We start from the raw sequence: 20,041 nt of genomic DNA, 5'->3' as shown, positions 1-20,041 counted from the left end.
CCCCATCCAGCCTTTGTCCCTCAACACAGCTCTGAACCGTCCTGTTCAGGGTCACAGCACACGCTCATAGGAGCCCCGTGTTACCACAGACGAGCACCCTCCTCCCCTGTAAGGGCAGCACCACGGTCCGTGGGTGGCAGCCGTGGCTTCACGGGTCACCGCTGGTCGTCCTGTTCCAGGCTTTCTGTAGGCAGTGGCGTGGGGGGTGTCCCCGAGTGCGCCTGTGCACGCTAGCACGCGGTTTTTAAGTCAGACAAGATAGTTAACTTGAGGGGGGGACAAGTCGAGCACAAAAGCCCCCACATTCTGCTCCGTGGCTCCCATGCGAGGGAGGGGCCCAGTTCACGTCTCCCACGCAGAGCTGTGTCACGGCGCCATGCGTGGGCAAGCCTGTCCCTCCACTGCTACTCTTGGAATCTTTCTTAACAGCAAATCGCCCAGGGGCGCCAGGCTGGCTCAGTCCGTACAGTGTGTGGCTCGCGATCTCCAGGTCATGAGTTCAAGCCCCACGTTGGGTGTAGAGACTGCTAAAAGTTAGATAAATAAATAAGTAAATAAATAAACAAACTTTAAAAACGAGCAAATAAATTGCCCCAAAACGCATGTGTCTACATCTCCAGTCTGTGTTCCGTCCATTATCAGTGATTTCTATTTTTGTGGCAACACATATTGTCTTAACCACTGTAAGTCTTGAGCTCTGATACAATAAATCTTTCGGCTGTGCTGTTCTTTCTATAAACTGGCTATTTTGAGTCCTTAGCATTTCCATGTGATTTTTTAAGTGTAGCAAAATGCACATAAGATAAAACCTACTGTTTTGGCCACGTTAGGTGTCCAGTGCAGTGGCAGTAAGTACATTCCCGTTGCTGTGAGCATCCCCAGCCTCCGCCTACAGAGCCTTCCCTGACTGACACCCTGTCCCCACTGAACAACACCTTCCCCTTCTCTCCCAGCCCCTGACACCCTGCGCCCTGCTTCCCGTCTGGGAAGCTGACTCCTCCGGGGGCTCCCTGTGAGCACGGTGGTACGGTGTCTGTACTTTCGAGTCTGACTTGTTTCGCTCAGCAGGTGCACCAGTTTGGATTCCCCCCACACACAGTGCACGAGGCTCCCTTTTCTCCACATCCTCACCAACACGTCTGCTTTCTTATCTTTTTGAGGATAGCCATTCTGACGGGTGAGGTGGTATCTCATTGTGGTTTTGATGGGCATTTCCCTGAGATTAGTGATGTCGAGCATCTTCTCATGTTGGCCATCTGTGTGTCTTCTTTGGAAAAATATCTGCCCAGATTTCCTGCCCATTTTTTAAAAAAAAATTTTTTTAAGTTAATTTATTTTTGAGACAGAGAGAGACAGAGCATGAGTGGGGGAGGGGCAGAGAGAGAGGGAGACACAGAATCGGAAACAGGCTCCAGGCTCTGAGTTGTCAGCACAGAGCCCAGCGCGGGGCTCGAACTCACGCGAGATCACGCGAGATCTCGCGAGATCATGACCTGAGCCGAAGTCGGACGCTCAACCGACTGAGCCACCCAGGCGCCCCTCCTGCCCATTTTTTAGTTCGATTGTGTTTTCAATTCAGCTGTAGCTAGCAAGTATTTTTATGCAATAAATTCCTATGCGTGACATTGCAGGATCAAAAGGACAGGCATTGTCCAAGATGCCTTCACAAGATGCTATCTGAACTCTGTGAAACCCTAAAAAAGATGAAAACGTCCCTCTCCGTGTCTGAACCAACCAAAGCCTTAATATCAACCTGATTTTAAAAAAATAATAATACAAAACAGGAAGATAAAGTGAAAATTCTAAGTAAAATATTAGCAAACATAAGGCACTCACAACCGAGTACGCCTTCTTTCAGGAAAGTGGAGGAATTTGCTGTCAGAGAACCACCCACAGAATTCACCAAACCCACCGAATCAGCATGGGGGAGGTCAGCGGATTGCATCACGAAGACAGCCCCTTGAAAAGCTCCCCGCATAACAGGACTTGCAGGAAGACGGACACAGATGACGTGCCCACCCCAACCAGCAAAGGAGAGACAGCTACACCCAGTAGGACTGTCACTGTGGGTCAGCATCAGCCAAGGACAAAGCCACGGTGCAAATACTGAAAAAGGAGAGGCAATGATTCTCTCTTTTTGCTAATGACATGATTGTAAAACCAAGAAACCTGAAAGAAAAATTAAAAACAAAAAAACACTGCTAGATTAATAAGAGACAAGTATATAAAATTAATACATAAAATTCCTTTTCTCTATATTATTAATAACCAGTTAGAAATGGGAAGACTCCCATTCATAACAACAAAAGCTATGAAATGCTCATGAATAAATGAAACCGGAGAGGACTCTAGTCACATTAAAGAATAGAAAGGACACCTGAACAAAGGTGTGGAACTGCATCCCTGGGTGGAGGGTATCTCTGGGGAAAAGGATGTCTCTGAGGGGGGATGTCCCTTGTGGGGGAGGATGTCCCTGGGGGAAAGGAGGTCTCTGGAGGGGGGATGTCTCTGCGGGGGGGGGGGGGATGTCCCTTAGGGGGGAGGATTCTGGGGGGAGGTATGTTCTTGGAGGGGGGAGAACATCCTGATGGAGGGGAGGACATCCCTGGAGGGGAGGACATCTCCAGGAGGATGTCCCTGGGAGGGAAGACAGTCTTGGCATGAGGATGTCCCTGGGTGAGATGTCCCTGCGGGGGTAGGATGTCCCTATTTGGGGAATGTCCCTGGGGGTTAAGACATCCTTGGGCAAGGAGGATGTCCCTGGGGGGAAGGACACCCTTGGGGGAAGGACATCTCTGGGGGGATGTCCCTGGGGGGAGTGGACTTCCCTGGGGGGAGGATGTCCCTGGAGGGGTAAGACATCCTTGTGGGGAGGACATCCGGAGGGGAGATGTCCCTGTGGGGAATCTTGCCTGAAACGACACGTTCTTTGTCTCCCCACTCGTGCACACGAAGGGAAGTCATTCCACCTTGTGCAGTGCTTGGACTCCTTTCTGAGATGAGATGCTGCCCAATTCATGAATCATCACGTGAAGCCAATTAGCTCTTCAAATGTACTCAGTTGAGTTTTGTTTTTTCATAGATAGCACCAAGCACACGGGGCCACGTGGACTTGCCTTGGAGAGAGACCAGCCTTGGTGGGCAAAGATCCAGAACAGGCCAACTCCCTCGGGACTTGGCATCTGACAGACAGGAGACCCCCACGTCCAACGTTCGGTGATAAGCGGTTGCACGTAACAGGCCAGGGAACAGAGACAAATCTCTCATAACCTTCTACAGGGTTGATTTCAGGTGGATTGAAGATTTAAATGTGAAAAGTGGGAAGCTTCTAGAAGAAATTTTGGAAGCACATGTGACCCTGGGGCCAAGACCTCTCTGATGAGACAAATCATAAAAGGAAAAAATGGCCTAATTTGTGGTGGCGGCAAAAAGCTTTAAAAACTGGAGACGCGCAAAGCCTATGGGAGGCGGGACTTGGGACCTGGGACTTCCCTATGGGAAGCTCTCGATGGGGAAGCTCGAGTGTGCACGGGGCTGGGCGCTGGGGCCCGGCCAGGTCAGGGGGATGAAGGATGCCAGGGAGAGGGCCGCGGGGTGTGTGTGTGTGTGGGGGGGGGGGGGTTAGCTGTGCCCCTGAAGCCCCGCCCACCCCAGGCAAGGCTGGACTCCCTCCCCAGCCCCCAGGGTTGCCTCTGCACCCCCAAGAGCAGCTGGCACCACCTCTCCCAGGTCCCTCCACCTCCTGCAGCAGCGCCCTCTAAGGCCCAAGGTGGATTTCTGACGCTGTGTTCTGGACTGTTCTATCCATGCTCTCTGTGCTGGGAGCCACCTTTTCCAGGACCCTTCCGCTGCACAGTTCCGGGGCGGATGGGATTGAAGGTGAGGTTGCGTGAGGCTTGGGAGGCAGAAGTGATGGAGACACCATGGTGCTCTGAAGGCTACGCGTATTTGGGGTGCGAGTGGTCAGGACTCTGCGCGGTCGGGCCTGTGGGTGGTCAGGGATCTGGGTGGTCAGGCTGGAGGTCAAGGGTGTGAGGTCAGGGGTGTCAGCGCACCGTTCCACCCTCAATTCTTTTTTTAGAAAAATTTTAATAGTTATTAATTTTGAGAGAGAGAGAGCAGGGGAGGGGCAAAAGGAGAGGGAGACAGAGGATCTGAAGAGGGCTCCACGCTGTCAGCACAGAGCCTGACCCGGGGCTGGAACTCAAGAACAGTGAAACCATTGCCTGAGTTGAAGTCAGACACTTAATCGACTGAGCCACCCAGGCAGCCAGGACCCAGTTCTGATGGGTGTGTTTTCCCGTTGACATCATCAGTTGTCCAACACCAGCTGAGCGTCCCCCAGATCTGACTCGGTCCGACTCTCGCTCCCTGGAGATGGCGTCAGACCGCGCGGGCGGGGGCTCAGTCCCCAGGGCCGCCCCCTCCCCTTCGGGCTGCAGGACGACTGGCTGTGGAGCAGAGGGTCCCACGACCCCCTCCTCGGGTTGGATCGTTGGCCGGAGCGGCTCGCAGAGCTCGGGTGAACCTGTCGCGCGCTGGATCGCTGGTTTATGATGAGAGGATGTCTGTCACCGGAAGGGCGGACGGGAGAGATGCGTGGGGCAGGTGCACAGGAAGGTGCGGAGCTCCCCACCCTCCCCCGGCCCGTGGCCTCCGCGGCTCCGCGTTCACCGCCCTGGAAGCCCTCCCACGCGGCCCAGGGTCGGCTGGGGGGTGGGTCCTGGAGGCTTCATGACCCTGGCCCGACTGACGGTTCACTGGCCCTGGCCGAGGGGTCTGTCTCCAGCCCCTGTTCCCTCCGGGGTGCAGGGGTGGGAGGGGGAGACCCTCCAGTCACATGGTCGGTTCCTCCCCCAGCCCCCATCCTCAGGGGCTTTCCAAAGGCCACCTCACTCAAGACACCAGTGGCAGTTGGGTGCAAAATCTGGGAATCGTCCTTAAGAAAGGGGCAGGCAGGCATACGGGGTTTTCTTGACATCCTCCTGCTTTTCCTTATTTCCTGTCCAGCAACAGAGGAGAAGGAGGAGATGTGTGGCTCTCCGGCAGCTCTCAAGCACTACGAGGCAAGGTTGAGGAGGAAGGGTGCAGGCCGCCAGAGTGGGAACACAGCAGCTCCGGTCTGACCACACCTCTGGGCCACTGCCTGGGCCTGGCTCCTCATGTGTGAGGGAGAAATAAGATTCCGTCCCGTGTTATTTCCAGCCTCTGTTATTTGCAGCCGAACTCAGTTTTCCACAGAGAACTTAGTACCGGCAAGGCAGGGGTGCTAAGTGGAGGCAGGTGATTGGGGGGTGGGGGGATGGTGAGGACCTGCCCATCGCCGGCTGGAAAGCTGGTGGCCTCTGTCACGTCGTGGGCACCGTGTGGTCAAAGCCCACCTTGGCAGGCCGACCAAACAGATCGAGGCAGCAGCGTTAGGGGAAATGGCTGGGAATCGTTCACAAGTCTGATTGGTGCCGGCCCTGTCTGGCGCTTGGAGCAAAGTCTGCAAGGGGAGAATGAAGGTGGAGGGAGCCCCCAGCCTGCTGCAGGGAGGGTCGGACACCCTGCCATCCAGGGGAGGGCTCCCCGTGCCCCTGCCGCTCAGGCAGCCCCAGGGTCCTCCTGGGGCTCTGCGGAGCGGCCCCCAGAATTACAGCCCTCATTCTAAGGCATGTCCAGCCCTAGAGCTCTGTCACCACCTGCTATCTCTCAAAGCTGCACTGGGCCCCCGAGGGGGGCTGACCTCCAGGGACACAGCCCTGCCCTCAAGGAACCAGCTAGCGCCCAGCATGGGAGGGGCTGGATGGCAGGGATGCTGGGCGAGTCAGGAGGCAGTGAGTGCGAGCCTGAGGCCCAGGCCTTCCCTGCACCTCCAGCTTGGCTCTCTGGGGTGCTCGGGAGAGGTCAGGACCCAACAGGGGGACAGGAGCTGGGAGGTGTGCAGAGTGTGATGGCTGATGTCCCGCCCCCGCCCCCACCATGTGTGCACGGCCCCTGAATCGGAGGAGGAGAGAAGCCAAGGCGCCTGGGGCTCCAGGTTAGCTCTGTGCCTGCTGGAGGGTTGGGGGGTGGGGGACGGGACACAGCCAGCCCTGCCCCCTCCCGGGCTCTGTCCTTCTGGGGCTGGGGCTGGGGCTGGGTGCAGCGGCCACGGTCAGTGGTAGCACCTCCCGAGGACTTGTTCCAGGGGAGGGCAGAGGCGGTGCTGGCCCCCACCTGGGCAGGGGAGCAGTGTGAGGGGTGGGCATCCAGACATCCGCCCCTCCTGTTCCTGCTGCCACCTCACCCCACAAGGGTCTGCCAGCCCCGGACTTGTGTTCCTTAACCCCCAGGGTCACGGTCCGTACCAACCTAGGGTCTAGCCCCTCCTTCTTCCGGGCGCCACAGCTAAGGTCTGGGAGAAGCCTGCCTGCTGCGGGGAGGGGGCGGGGGGCTAGATCACCAGAACCCCTTAACGTTGAAATTCAGACTCCAACTATGTGCCTTACCGCCCCCCCCCCCTCGTTTTCAGAAATGCCTTCATCTTTTCCTGTTCAGAGAACTTTCCAGAGACTTTCCAAGTTCTGCTTGGGAACAGCGTGGCTCCCTGGGGTGCCAGCTGGCACTGCCTGCAATTATCCTTAAATTACAGGGACAATTTTAATTTCACAATAATTAGGAATATCAACTGCAGCTCAAGCCTTCGAAACTAATGGAATTTTAATGGGCAGCTGCTTAGGTTACAGCCAAGAATAGTAATGCTGCGCCCAGCCTGGACCCAGGAGCCCCGCGCAGCGCTGGCCTCTGGGAGGAGCGGGGGTGTGGGTGGGGGACAGGCCGCAGCTGAACATTCTGTGGGGCCCGGGGGTGGGGGGAGTGAGATTTGGGGGCCTTGGGACTCATCAGTCCCATGGAGCAGGTCCTGCATCCCAGGCTTTGGAGCCCAAGTTCAGGCGTCTCCCCCTGGAAATGCAGCCTGCCCACAGCCTCCCTGCTTGGATCTGAGATCTCCCCTCCCCAGCTGGAGCCCTCCCACCCCAGGTCCCCACAGCCCGCACCCGCAGAAGGCTTCTTCCGAGGGGGATGGCAGGTCTGGTGTGTCCCCACCACGCCTGGGGCTGTGCTGGCCTCGCAGAGAGCCAGGGGCTCACGAGGCTCGCCGCCCTCCTGTCTCTCCTCTCAGATGGACAGCCCCGCATCCAAAAACAGCCCTGTCACACGTTTTGTCCGATTTTCAGCGTGAAGTGGTCGGGGCGGTGAGACACCACGGTGGAAAGTGGACATTGATGGTGCCTTTTGGTGGGTGGAGATTTTGCTTTTGAGAAAATCAAAAGTTCATTTTTCCTCTGTGGCTGGAACTTCCTGTATCCTGAGAAATCCTGACCAAGGGCCAGAGGGTGTTTTCATATCGGATTCTGGAGGATGTGCTTGTGTCTGGGTCTTTGATCCGTCTCAACTTAAGGCTTGTGCACGATGTGAGTTAGGTGTCCAGGGCCGTTGCTTCCCGGTGATTCCCCAGTGACTCCAGCGCCATTTGATACAAGTCTTCCCTCTCCCTCGTTGAGCTTTTCCAGAGCTGTCGTCAAAAAGCAGTTCGCGGGGCGCCTGGGTGGCACAGTCGGTTAAGCGTCCGACTTCAGCCAGGTCACCATCTCGCGGTCCGTGAGTTTGAGCCCCGCGTCAGGCTCTGGGCTGATGGCTCGGAGCCTGAAGCCTGTTTCCGATTCTGTGTCTCCCTCTCTCTCTGCCCCTCCCCCGTTCATGCTCTGTCTTTCTCTGTCCCAAAAATAAATAAAAACGTTGAAAAAAGAAAAAAAAAATTAAAAAAAAAAAAGCAGTTCGCTGAGGGGCGCCTGGGGAGCTCAGTCGGTTAAGCGTCTGTCTCTTGATTTCAGCTCAGGTCATGATCTCGCAGTTTCATAGCTTTGAGCCCCGTGTTGGGTCTGTGCACTGACCGCTCAGAGCCTGCTTGGGATTCTCCCTCTCTCCTTCTCTCTGCCCCTCCCACATTCGTGCTCTGTCTCTCTCAAAATGAATAAATAAATAAACTTAAAAACAAAGTCACTGGGGACACCGGGGTGGCTCAGTTGGTTAAGTGTCTGACTTCGGCTCAGGTCATGCCCTCACAGTTCCTGGGTTTGAGCCCCGCGTCAGGCTTTTTCTATCCTTTTACTTTCTTCTTTGTTTAAATGTTTATTTATTTATTATTGAGAGAGAGAGAGACAGAGAATCCCAGGCACGCTCCACACTGTCAGCACAGGACCTGATGTGGGGCTCAAATTCACGAACAGTCAGATCATGACCTGAACCGAAATCAAGAGTCAGAGGCCCAACCGGCTGAGCCACCGAGGTGCCCCTCTAACCTTTTACTTTCAGTATAAATGTGTTTTTCTACTTAAAGTGTGTCTCTGTTAAACAAATTATAGCTGTTTGTTTTAATCCAGCCTGACATGCTCTGCCTTTTAAGGAGTGTTTAGCCCATTTATATTTAATATAATAATTGATACAGTTAGGTTAACATCTACTTATCTTGCTAGTTGTTTTCTCCTTGCCTGTTTGCTCTTTTGTTCCTCTTTTCCTGTTTCTTTTGGATTAACTGATTTTAAAATTTTAAAATTTTATCTACTCTGTTGTGTTTTCATCTACAATACCCTTTTGTTATTTTCTAGAGTTTGCTCTGGGGATTCCAATATGGATCCTCGTTTACCTCAAAATACTTTGAAATCACATCATGCTACTTCGTGTGTAAGGTAAAGACCTTTTAACACATAGTTCCATTTCCTTTGTATTTTCTGTGCTGTTGTTGCATATAATTTACATGTACCTATAAAATAAACCTCAAGGGGGGGTGGGAGGGGGAGTGGGTGGGTGATGGGTATTGAAGGCACCTGTTGGGATGAGCACTGGGTGCTGTATGGAAACCAATCTGACAATAAATTTCATAACTAAAATAAAATAAAATAAACCTCAAATACATTGTTTACATTTTTATTTATTTTGATAGAGAGAGAGTAGGGGAGGGGCATAGGGAGAGGGAGAGAGACAATCCCAAGCAGGCTCCACATTGTCAACACGGAGCCCAACATGGGACTCGAGCTCACAAACTGTGAAATCATGACCTGAGCTGAAATCAAGAGCCAGACGCTTAACTGACTGAGCCACCCACGCCCCCCAGCCTCAAATACGTTGTTATTATTTTTGCTTTAAATGTTCAATTGTCTTTAAAGAAATGAAGAAAATAGAAGTGTCATCTTTCATATTTACAGACATTTACCATTTCTCGTGTTCTTCATTCCCTTGTGTAGGTCCAAGTTTCCACCTGACATCATTTCCTTTCAGCCTAAACAACTTCTTCTAGCATTTCTTTACAGCCCGAGTATACTAGCAATGGATTTGCCAAGCTTTGATCTGTAAATACCTTTATTTTGCCTTTCCTTTTCAAGCGTATTTTCACTGGGTATAGAATTCTCAGTTGACAGTTTTTCTTCCCAGTGCTTTAGAGATGTCGTTCCTTTGTCTTTGGTTCTCCATTGTTTCCGATAAAAGCTCAGCCATTTTTATTATTGTGCTAATTAACGTATGTAATGTATCTCTCTCCTCTGGATGCTTCAACAATTTGTGCCCAAGTGTGTTTTCTTTGTCTTTATCCTGCTTGGCTTTGTTGAATTTGGGGATCTGTGGGGTTATTTTTTAAATAAAATTTGAGAAAACTCTGGCCACTCTTTCTTCCATACATTTTCGCCACATTATCTTTCTGGGGCTCCAGTCACACATGTGTCACATTACCTGATGTTACCCTACAGGTCAAGAGTGCTCTTTTTATTTCATCCCATCTTTCTTCTTCTCTGTAATTTAGTCTGAATTATTCACATTGATCTGTCTTCAACTTCGCTGGAAGTTTCTTTTGCAGTGGCCAGAAGCCTAGCCAGTACATCTTTATTTCAGATACTGTGATATTGTAATTTTCAGTTCTTGAACTTCCTTTGAGATTTTAGAGTTTCCATCTATCTTTCCAGATACCACATCTCTTTATCCATTATATCTGTCCTTATCTACAAATTCTTCTACAAATTCGTATTATTCTTTTTGCATTATATGTCTGCTAATTTCAGTTACTGGACATCTAGGGTCTACAGGTTTCGATTGTGTTTTCTCTTGATGTGTCAGATTTCTCTACTTCTTCGCATGTTTTGTAATTTTTTTTATTCCGTTCCAGACACAAATCAACGGTGGAGACTGCTGTGTAATGTTTTGTTTTTATTCCGTTCTTCTTATTTCTCCCAAACGTGAACCGTTTCATCAGTTTGGGTGAGGGACTTACCGGTCAGATTCCTCCAAGAGTCAAGTTGACTCCAGAACTGTGACACAGCTTTAATTGTATTGAGTTGTCACCTGTGTGTGCACCCCACCCCTCTCCCTCCCTTCCTCTGCAGCCTTTTCCGTATCGTCAGAGTTCGATCTAGGAGTCCCGCTACAGTTTCAGATCCATGTGGTTCATCTTGGATTTAACCCTGGCATGGCCCTGGGATCCCCGCACTGTGAGAATGTGGAAGAAGAGTAAATGGTTTCACTTTGCTTCCCACACTTTCTTATCACTTTCTTTGCAAAATTTGAGTCAGGGTGGGAGAGGGTAGACTTCTGGGGCTGGCTTATCATTCAAGACCGTGTCTTTTCTGTTCACCAGCCCTTCTCCTTTTGCCAGTATGAGAACCAGACTTCTGTTCCAGGCATGGACGTTGCTACCACATCCTATTCTCTAGGAAGAGCTCACCTTTCTCCGGAATTCAGCTCATTAAAATTTCCTTGCGTGTTCTGCCTGCTAACCTGATAGAAAAGTACAATAATTTTTTTCCTGGCGTACCCACTGTACCACGGGAGTGAAAGTGTTTTGCGTCCTGCTCCACCCCAGTGGGGGAGAAGAGGTCCCGTTTTCTTTTATTTATTCCTCTCCGCATTGAAAGTGCTTAGGCTGGTGGAAAAGACCGACAGACTCGCAAACCATTCTTCTCAGGTGGAGGAAATGTCATGGATTCTCGTATCCTCAACACAGTTTCCCCATGGTGCCGTTGGTCCTGGCTTTTCTTCCTATTTCTATTTGGGATTGTTTGCAGAGGTTCTCAGAAATTAGCAGAACATTGGTGGCAGCCTCACACGGCAGCCAAGGAGCAAACTGAACATTCACACTCCTCTCCTGTCCCCATACGTGCTGGGTTAGACCGAATGGGAGTGACCTACCTCCACCGAACAGTGGCAGCAAGATGGACACTGGATATGGAACTTGTGACCCGTTTTACCTACGAAGAGTCCACTAAATTTTTAAAAATTGAACAACACAATGTTACCGTTACTTAATACTTTATCAAGGGAAGACTGGACTACCAATGCCATCACAGCGGGTAAAGGAATAGGGAAACAAGCCAGAATTTTGGCCGAAAACCCAGAAGCCTTCTCTGTGCCAACTGTGGCACAGAGTCCGAGCGTGTTATCGGGAGACGTGGCTTTGAGGATGCCAGCGGTGATGATACGCTTTGGAATAATTCAAGGATGACATTTGATATTTTCTGCATCTGCCCAAAGATGGAGCATCGTGATGAAACATGTATCATATCTGACCTGATAATCACCCTCAGAAATGCAAAAAGAATGTCAACTAGATGCTGTGAAAACAATTGGATTTAATTTATACAAGACTCAAGCTGCATAGAAAAGTGAACTAGAACATCCTCAGACAAAGAGGAATCATGGTCTTGGGAGGAAAGTGAAACTGATTTCACGTGTGCTCTCTTGCAGCCACTTGGTGTGTTGGTCGCTACTGACAATATTAGGAAAGCTTGCTAAAAAAGAAAAGAGTAGGGGCACCCAGGTGGCTCAGCCGGTTAAGCGTCTGACCTCGGCTCAGGTCATGATCTCGAGGCTCGTGGGTTCAAGCCCCACATCAGGCTCTGTGCTGACGGCTCAGAGCCTGGAGCCTGCTTCGGATTCTGTGTCTCCCTCTCTCTCTGCCCCTCCCTTGTTCATGCTCTGTCTCTATCTCTCAATAATAAGTAAACGTTAAAAAAAATTAAGCCTTTTTTTAATTGGAGAGAAAATAGCTTTTCTCCACAACAAATAAAAAACTTTAGAAATCCTCCTGCATTAATTTAGCTATTGCTTTAAGGTATGGTGAAAATCTTGCCTTTTTTTTTTTTAATTTTAAAGTTTTAAAAAATATTGTGTTTATTTTGAAAGAGAGAGAACCAGGGAGGAGCCGAGACAGAGGAAGGGAGAGAGAGGGAGAGAAAGAGAATCCCAAGCAGGCTCCATGCTATCAGCACAGAGCCTGACACGGGGCTTGAACTCATGAACTGTGAGATCATCACCTGCACCAAAATCGAGTCGGATGTTTAACTGAGCCACCCAGGCACCCTGAAAATCTTGCTATTATGGTGATTTCTATAATGAAATTAAAGTATCTGGCCCTATTTTCTGTGATAACGTTTCATATGCAACCCCATCGCAATGTTTGAACATAATACATGAAATCTGTGATTCTTTTCCCACTATAAATATTTGCTCTAAGAATTTTATGGATGGCCCTGGTGGCTTCTGCCTCCGCGGAAGAAAGTTTCACCAATTGAAAATACAACACAAATTATGTGGAAATCTGGATCATAACAAGCTAATTATAGATTTTGCAGAAACGAACACAAGAAAAGGTACTTTCTGGAATAAGTGTGTAAGCAGTTACGAATTTTGTGTGTCTGTTATTACCCATCTGGTCACAGTTGACCATTAACGGTCTCGAGACATAAGCAACAAAACGGTTTTGGGATTCTGCTGTCGTGTGGTCACCTCCGAAGCATAGCTTTAGAAGACATACAGATGGCCAGTCAGTGCACCAAAAGGTGCTCAACCCCGTGAACCATCAGGGAAACGCAAATCAAAACCACAAGGATATGCCGCCTCACACCTGGAAGGATGGATCCTTCCGAAAAAACCCGGAAAATAACACGTGTTGGCGAGGATGTGGGGAAACTGGGAGCCTGTGCACTACGGTGGGAACGTAAACTGGTGCAGCCACTGCGGAAAACAGCGTGGAGGCTTCTTAGAAAATTCAACACAGAGCTACCGGATGCTCCAGCAATGCCACGTCCGGGTGTGTCCACAAAGGAGTGGGAGCAGGGACCAGAGCGGATGCGGATGCACCTGTATTCACAGCATCACCGTTCGCGATGGTGACAGTGTGGAAGGTACCCAGTGTCCGCGGACCGATGGACGGATAGACACACCGTGGGCCGGCCACACAACGGAATGGTACTCAGCCTTAAAAAAGGAAAGAAGTCCTGCCGCCTGCCACCACACAGACGAATCTTGAGCACACGTTAGGATCGGTGAATTAGGACAGACACCGAGGGACAAACGCTGGGTGGCCGCTCACAGGAGGCCTCCCGCAGGGAAGCGGCAGAGACAGGAAGCGGATGGGGGCGCCAGGGGCGGGAGGGGCAGGGAGTCGGTGTTGGTGTTCGTGGGGTGGGAGGTTCAGTTGTGCGGGACGAAGGGTTGCGGGATGGAGGGTGGGCTCGGCTGTGTGTTACGAATGTGCTTAATGCCACTGGACTGGACATTTAACAGTGGTTAAGACAGCAGATTTCGTGTGTCTGTTTTATCATGTTAAACAAAATGGGGGAAAAGACCTCATCGCTTTAACTCTGCTTTGCAGTTTTGTTGTTTTATAGGAATTTTTGTCTGGGCGATATTTTACTGGAAACTTTCTTCAGTTTGGGACCAGACCTAGCAGGAGCGGCGGGGGGGGTGGGGGTCTCCTGGGAGGAGCTGTGGGTGGCTGGGTGGGTGGATTCTGAGCGAGGGAGCAGCAGTGCCCTCGCCACGAGGCCTCACCCCTCCTGTGGCGCTGGCCCCAGCGTCGCCCTGCTGCCCGGGGGCAGACCCTTGGAACCCCAACTGTCACAGCGGGACTGAAGGGGGTGACATAGTGTCTGAGGTCTTCCCTCGGGAGCACGTGGGGCTGGGGCAGGGCTTGGTAGAGTTCTCTGTTCTCTCAGGAGGAGGAAGGGGGCTTTCCTGCCACAGAGACCGTGTGTTCCCGTCTGGGAACTGTCGTCAGGGCACTGCCCCTTCCAGGCCTGCTGTCAGCACTCAGGCAGCTGCGTCGGTGGCACACTGGGGCAGTGTTACCAAGGGCAGGAGAACTGGGGGTGTGGAGGAGGTTCCAGCTTCCTTCAAGTGTGGAGGGCGGGCGTCCTGCTTACGCGTCAGGTGCCCGGAGGTGGGGGGACCTGGGGCTGGGGGGTTCCGAAGATGCAGGACTTCCCACGCCAAAACCCAGCAAGGCCCAGGCACTGGGACAGTTGGTCCCCGCGGAAGGGTCACCCCAGTAACTCCCAAACCCTCCTCGCCCTCTGCAGCGAGTGACAGGGCAGGGTGGCCGGGGGGCGGGGGGGGGGGACCGCCTCCTGCTATGGTCGGCTGGGGGGGCCTGGCTCTTCTGGCCTGCGGGACGGCGGGGTGTTGGGGACACATTGCTCCTTTTCACCATTTAATATTGGGGTCATACTGGTCCTGCCCGGTTTCTGAGGCCGGCTGACCAGGGGAGCGCCCCCAGGTTCCCCACGCTGTACCCCAGATGTCACCATAGAAAGCCCAGGAAGCACGTGGGAAGGGCCCCCTCAGCTCCGCTCGGTCAGCCAGTGGGGTGGGTGTGGGGGCTCCTTCCTCCTTCCGCGCTGTCTCTGTCTCTGGTGCTGCCGCCAGGGTCCCTGAGCCCCGATGCCACCCTGTCAATCTCTGTGCCCCCAAGGTGGGAGGGAGGCCTGACCCTCCAGAGGCCAGCGTCTCCCACTCGGGCCCTCCGGTGCTCGCCCACCCACCCCAGACTCGGCGCTCCGTGGGTCCCAGGCGGGAGAAGGACACACACGAGACCGGGTGGCCCCTCTAACAGCTCCAGCAGCCCTCCTCCGCCCGCACGGCTTGGCTGGGCTACTCCTCTGGGGACACTGCAGGCCTGCGGTGGGTCCGCAGCATTCAGAGCCAGCTCAGGGGGGCAAGAGGGGCCGCGGGGAGGGCTGGAGGCCAGGTTGGGGTGCCACACTCTCAAGGACACTGGGCAGGGCTACGTCCGCGGCCGCCACCTGTCTCCTGGGCTCAGTCTCCACACCTGTAAATGGGCACGTGCGGGCTGAGGATGGGGAGGCCGGGGAGGCCTGCAATGTATTCACTGTTGTTTTCCTATTTTGAGATGATGCTTTCTGATTTATTTCATGTTCATTTTCCGAGGAAGGGAGACGCTCTCCTAAGCTTCACCTCCCCCAAACAGGAAGAGACATTTCAAAGTCGAGTCTGTACAAGAGGGCGATGTTCACACCACGCGGGGGACCCCCTTTCCTGCTTTGTGGACTTGCCCAAGGCTGGCCTGCCCGTGGGGCCTCCCTGTCCCTGGCCACCAGCGCGATCCTCCCTGGAGCCCCAGGAAGAATCAAGTACGTTTCATGCAGGAACAATGTGCTCCGGTTAATTAGTGTATGTTCTGTTCGGTAACGATGTGGTCTATCTAATTACTGCATGTTCTATTTGGTAACAATATCCCTAATTAATACAAGTTCTATTTAGTAGCCATGTACTCTATTTAATTAATTTCATGTGTTCTGGGTAAAAACATTATGCTTCATTTGACGTATTTCCCCTGTGCACTGACTGTAATGAATTCCAAAACACAGAGGTGCAGCCGGTCGGTTTTGTGGATGTTCAGGGAAGGGGCGGCTTTCCCCCCAGGAAGTTCAGGGAGGGCCTCAGGAGGCGGCCTAGAGCCGGAGCATTTCAGGTGGGGGCGGGTGTGAGTAGAGCTGGGTTGGGGGCCCCGAGACCCGCGTCCATCTCCCTGGTGACCCCTCATCTGCCCAAACCCTCTGGGTTCCACATGGGTCTGTCCTTCTCTGGTCGTGCCTGCCCCCTTGGTCCTTGTTTTGGGGTCCGCACCCCTCCCTGGCCCACACCGCTGACCGCAGGCCCCCAGATTCACTGTCCCCGTTCCGTGCACGACTGCCACTGCCTTTTGTTGTCCCCTCCTCCACACAGCCAAGGACTCTGCTGGAACAGATCTGCCCAGCCTCCTGGGTGTGGTTCCCGAAGTGGCCCTGCTGGGCCACCACACCTGGACTTCCTGGAGCCTCCTCTCTCCTGCCCTGGACATTGTGTCCCCAAGCCTAGCATGTGCCCAGTGCAGGGGGCAGTCAGAAGTGCGCCCTGCCGATGGCCAGCTGTGGTCCTTTCTATCCAGGAGCTCCGGGGTGGGGGCCGTGGGACAGACGTGAACTTGACTCCCGTGCAGCGTGACAGGATGGAGACAGGTGTGTGTATGGGCCTCGTCTCCCCCCGGGCAGCGTGTGTGGGGTGAGTTGATCCCTGGCAGGTGAGGAAGAAGCCCCCGGGGCGGCTCGCCAGCAGGCCCACTGAGGACAAGAAAGCAGGAGGAGCACGGGCTGGGGAGGGGGAGGGCGCCCCGGGCCCAGGCTGAGTCTGTCCACTAGACACTTGACCACAAGCACCGGGTCTGGTCTCGTCTCTCCTGGCACCAAGGGCTTTCGGCTGTGAGGCCCCCACGTCCCGTCTCGTGACTTCTTGGGAGGCACACAGGGGCCATTTGAGGACAATCGGCTTTCCTCCTGCAGAAGACGAGGCCGTGGGACTGTGAACAGGACCAGGCAATGTGTGTGGCCGGCCTCTGGCGGTGGCCCAGGGCTCGAGGGGAGGGGCCGAGTCAGGTTTTGGGATCAAATCCCAGCCCCGTCACCCAGTCCTGACTTGCTACTGCCCCTGCTCCAGCCTCAGTCTCCACCTGCAGAATGGGTTCAGGGGGTGGGTGCAGGGGAGCGGGGGGGGGGGGGGGAACAGGTGTCAGGGGCAGGGTGGGAGCCAGGGAAGCCGACCTGGTGACGTCCACACCAGAGGTGTGTGTCTGAGGGAGGGGCTCATGTGGCCAGGCCTTTCTAGGTCAAGGACAGAATACCCCCCCCGGGAGCTGGGGCAACCGGGCTGCATGGAGTGCTGGGAGGACCAGCAGAGACCACACTGACCGGACGTACAGAAGGATGGGGTGGGCAGGGCAGGACAGTGAGGGGGCAGTGAGGGGGACAGTGAAGGGACAGTGAGGTCACAGTGTGAGACAGTGAGGGGACCGTGTGGGACAGTGAGGGGGCAGTGAGGGGGACAGTGAAGGGACAGTGAGGGGGCAGTGAGGGGGACAGTGATGGGGGACAGTGGCGGGAGATAGTGGGGGGACAGTGAAGGGACAGTGAGGTCACAGTGTGGGACAGTGAGGGGGCAGTGAGGGAGGACAGTGATGGGGGACAGTGGCAGGAGATAGTGGGGGGGACAGTGAGGGGACAGTGCAGGGACAGTGGGAGAAGGCAATGGGGTTTCCAGCGAATCCTTCCTGCTCTCAGAGCAGATGAGGTAGATGTGCCCACCTGGCTCCAGATGGGTGACCCAGAGCGCCACATCCTCTCCTCTGGGTTGACCCAGCGCTGCCTGCATCCCAGGGGACAGTAAGGAAGGTGAGCGAGGTGCAGGCCGGTGGGGGGGGGGGGGAGCTGCTGGCAGGAGACCACGCTGGCGGCTCACTCCCCACCCCCCAGGTAGCAAGTCCCACCGCAGGGAGGAGCAGACCAGTGGGGAGGGGGCAGGCACCCTGCCCCCAGGGGGAGCCACCCACGGGCCTGGCCAGGAACAAGTCTCAGGCCTCCTCTCCGGAGTCCAGGCCTGCTGGGGGCGGTGGGGGGCGGGGGAGGGAGGGGGCGTGTCCCCAGAGACCACAGGCTGCGGGCAGTCACTCCCACTGGTGAGCCGTCTGGTGGCCAGCCGGGGAAGGGGGATCAGCACTCAGCCCCTAGAACCCACCCCCCCACCCCCACCCCCGCCCCACGGTGTCCCGACTCCCCCCTACTCACTGGCAGGTGAGTTCCAGGAGCACAGTGAACCCCACACTGGTGGCCTTGGGGCCTCCTCCCCCAGTGGCATTGGCCATGGGTGTGAGGGTGTGAGCGAGCTCTGGGCCTGCCCAGCTGGGGGTGGGAGGGCTCTGTGCCTCCTTCCCTAGGTCAGTGTTCTTAGTGACTGAGAAGCCGCTTTGTGCAGGAAAGCCCCCCTTTTTAATGACAAGGGAAATTGGAAAATGTCTGCACAGAGCGGGGAGCAGGGGTAGAATGTGACACACACAGCCACCGTGTCCCCGCGAGGACCACGGATCGCATCGCCGTCCTTTGGGGTGTGGCTCGGCTTCTGCTGGATGGCTTTGCATCCGAGGGGGCAGCCGTGGGGTCCCAGAACCCACAGGGCCGGGGACTGCTTGGGGGGGGGGTCCCGCCAGCTGCCGGGTAGCGTCTGTACGATTTTACATTTAGGGACGAGGGGGACATCCACGGGGGCTGCGGACCCACTGGTGCATGTGCTACGGACTGGGCCCCTCCATGCCAGCCCGGCTCTAACCTCAGGGCAGGACGGGGTTTGGGGTGGCCTGGAGCCAGCGTCTGCTCAAACCCTGAAAGGGACAGTTCTCATAAAGTCCGGGCAGCCCTCTTTTGGGGACAGAGCGACCCTGGAGGCGGGAGACACGTCTACCGTAGAGACCCGCATTGGCGTGAGGGGTCCTCCCGCCGAGGGGTCCCGCATCCCCTCAGGCCGGCTCTGGGCCCCGGAACAGAACGGAAATGTCTGTGGCTTTCCACCGGGCCGGAGGGGGGGGGGGGGAAGTGGGCACCACAGCCTCCTGCCCACCAGCTCTCCTCTTCTGCCATCGTGGGAGCCAACCAGCCTCTAGCGCCTCCTTGCCACAGGGCCCCGCGGTCCGGCCCCCGCCCGGCTGCTCACTCAGGCGCCCCCCACGTCCCCCCTTGCGCCCCCGGGACCTCAGCCCGCAGAAGGCGGCTGCCACCACAGCCTGTGGGCGGGTGCTCCTCAGAGGACATTTCTGAGGCTGGGTGACCAGATGCTTTATCGCCCCAAACGGACTCCTAGAGAGAAAGGGGGAGCTATTTATAAGCCTGCTTCGGATCCTCTGTCCCCCCTCCTCTCTCTGCTCCTCCTCTGCATTATCTCTTTCTCTCTCTCAAAAATAAACTAAACTTTAAAAAAAACAGGGGCGAGGCCCCTGGATGGCTCAGTCGGTTGAGCGTCCGACTTTGGCTCAGGTCATGCTCTCACGTTTCGTGGGTTCGAGCCCCATGTTGGGCTCTGTGCTGACAACTTGGAGCCTGGAGCCCGCTTCGGATTCTGTGCCTCCCTCTCTCTCTGCCCCTCCTCTGCTTGTGCTCTCTCTCTGTCTCAAAAACAAACATTAAAACAAATTAAAAAAAATAGGGGCGGTTGGGTGGCTCAGTCGGTTGAGTGTCTGACTCAGTTTCGGCTCAGGTCATGATATCATAGTTCGTGGGGTCGAGGCCTACGTTGATCTCTGTGCTGATGGCGTGGAGTCGGCTTGGGGTTCTCGGTCTTTCTCTCTCTCTCTGCCCCTCCCCCTGCTCCTCCTACTCTCTCTCAGAGATAGATAAAAACAAACATTAAAAAAAAAGAAAACACAGATAAAGAATGAAGACCACGGGTGTGTGCCAGGCGGAGCCGTAGGGGTACCTGTGATGAACTCGAAGTCAGCTTGACTGGATCCTGGGGCCCCCAGACATGGGCCAAACGTCACTTCCGGCGTGTCAGGCGGGCGTCAGGCTTCACAGGGAGTGGGAACAGTGTCCCAGGGCCACGACCACACATTCTTGTTATTTTCTGTTTTTGTAAAGCTTATTTATTTCTTCTGAGAGAGAGCACAGTGGGGGAGGAACAGGCAGAGACGGAGAGAGCCTGACGTGGGGCTCGAACTCATGAACTGTGAGATCATGACCTGATCTGAAATTAAGAGTCAGACGCTCAACCCACTGAGCCACCCAGGCACCCCTGGCCGGAGGCTCTTGTAAAGCACCTGACTGGTAGAGGGAACTTAATCGATAAGACCTGTCTTCCCAAATAGAGACTCAGTTTCCCTTTCCACCCCTTCTCAGCATGACATTCCCCCACTTCCAGGGGTCCTGAGTGCCCC

This window comes from Prionailurus viverrinus, unplaced genomic scaffold, assembly GCF_022837055.1.
Source record: "Prionailurus viverrinus isolate Anna unplaced genomic scaffold, UM_Priviv_1.0 scaffold_45, whole genome shotgun sequence".
Taxonomy (NCBI): Eukaryota; Metazoa; Chordata; class Mammalia; order Carnivora; family Felidae; genus Prionailurus; species Prionailurus viverrinus.
The sequence above is the reverse complement of the archived record's forward strand: the minus strand, read 5'-3'. Positions refer to the sequence as shown.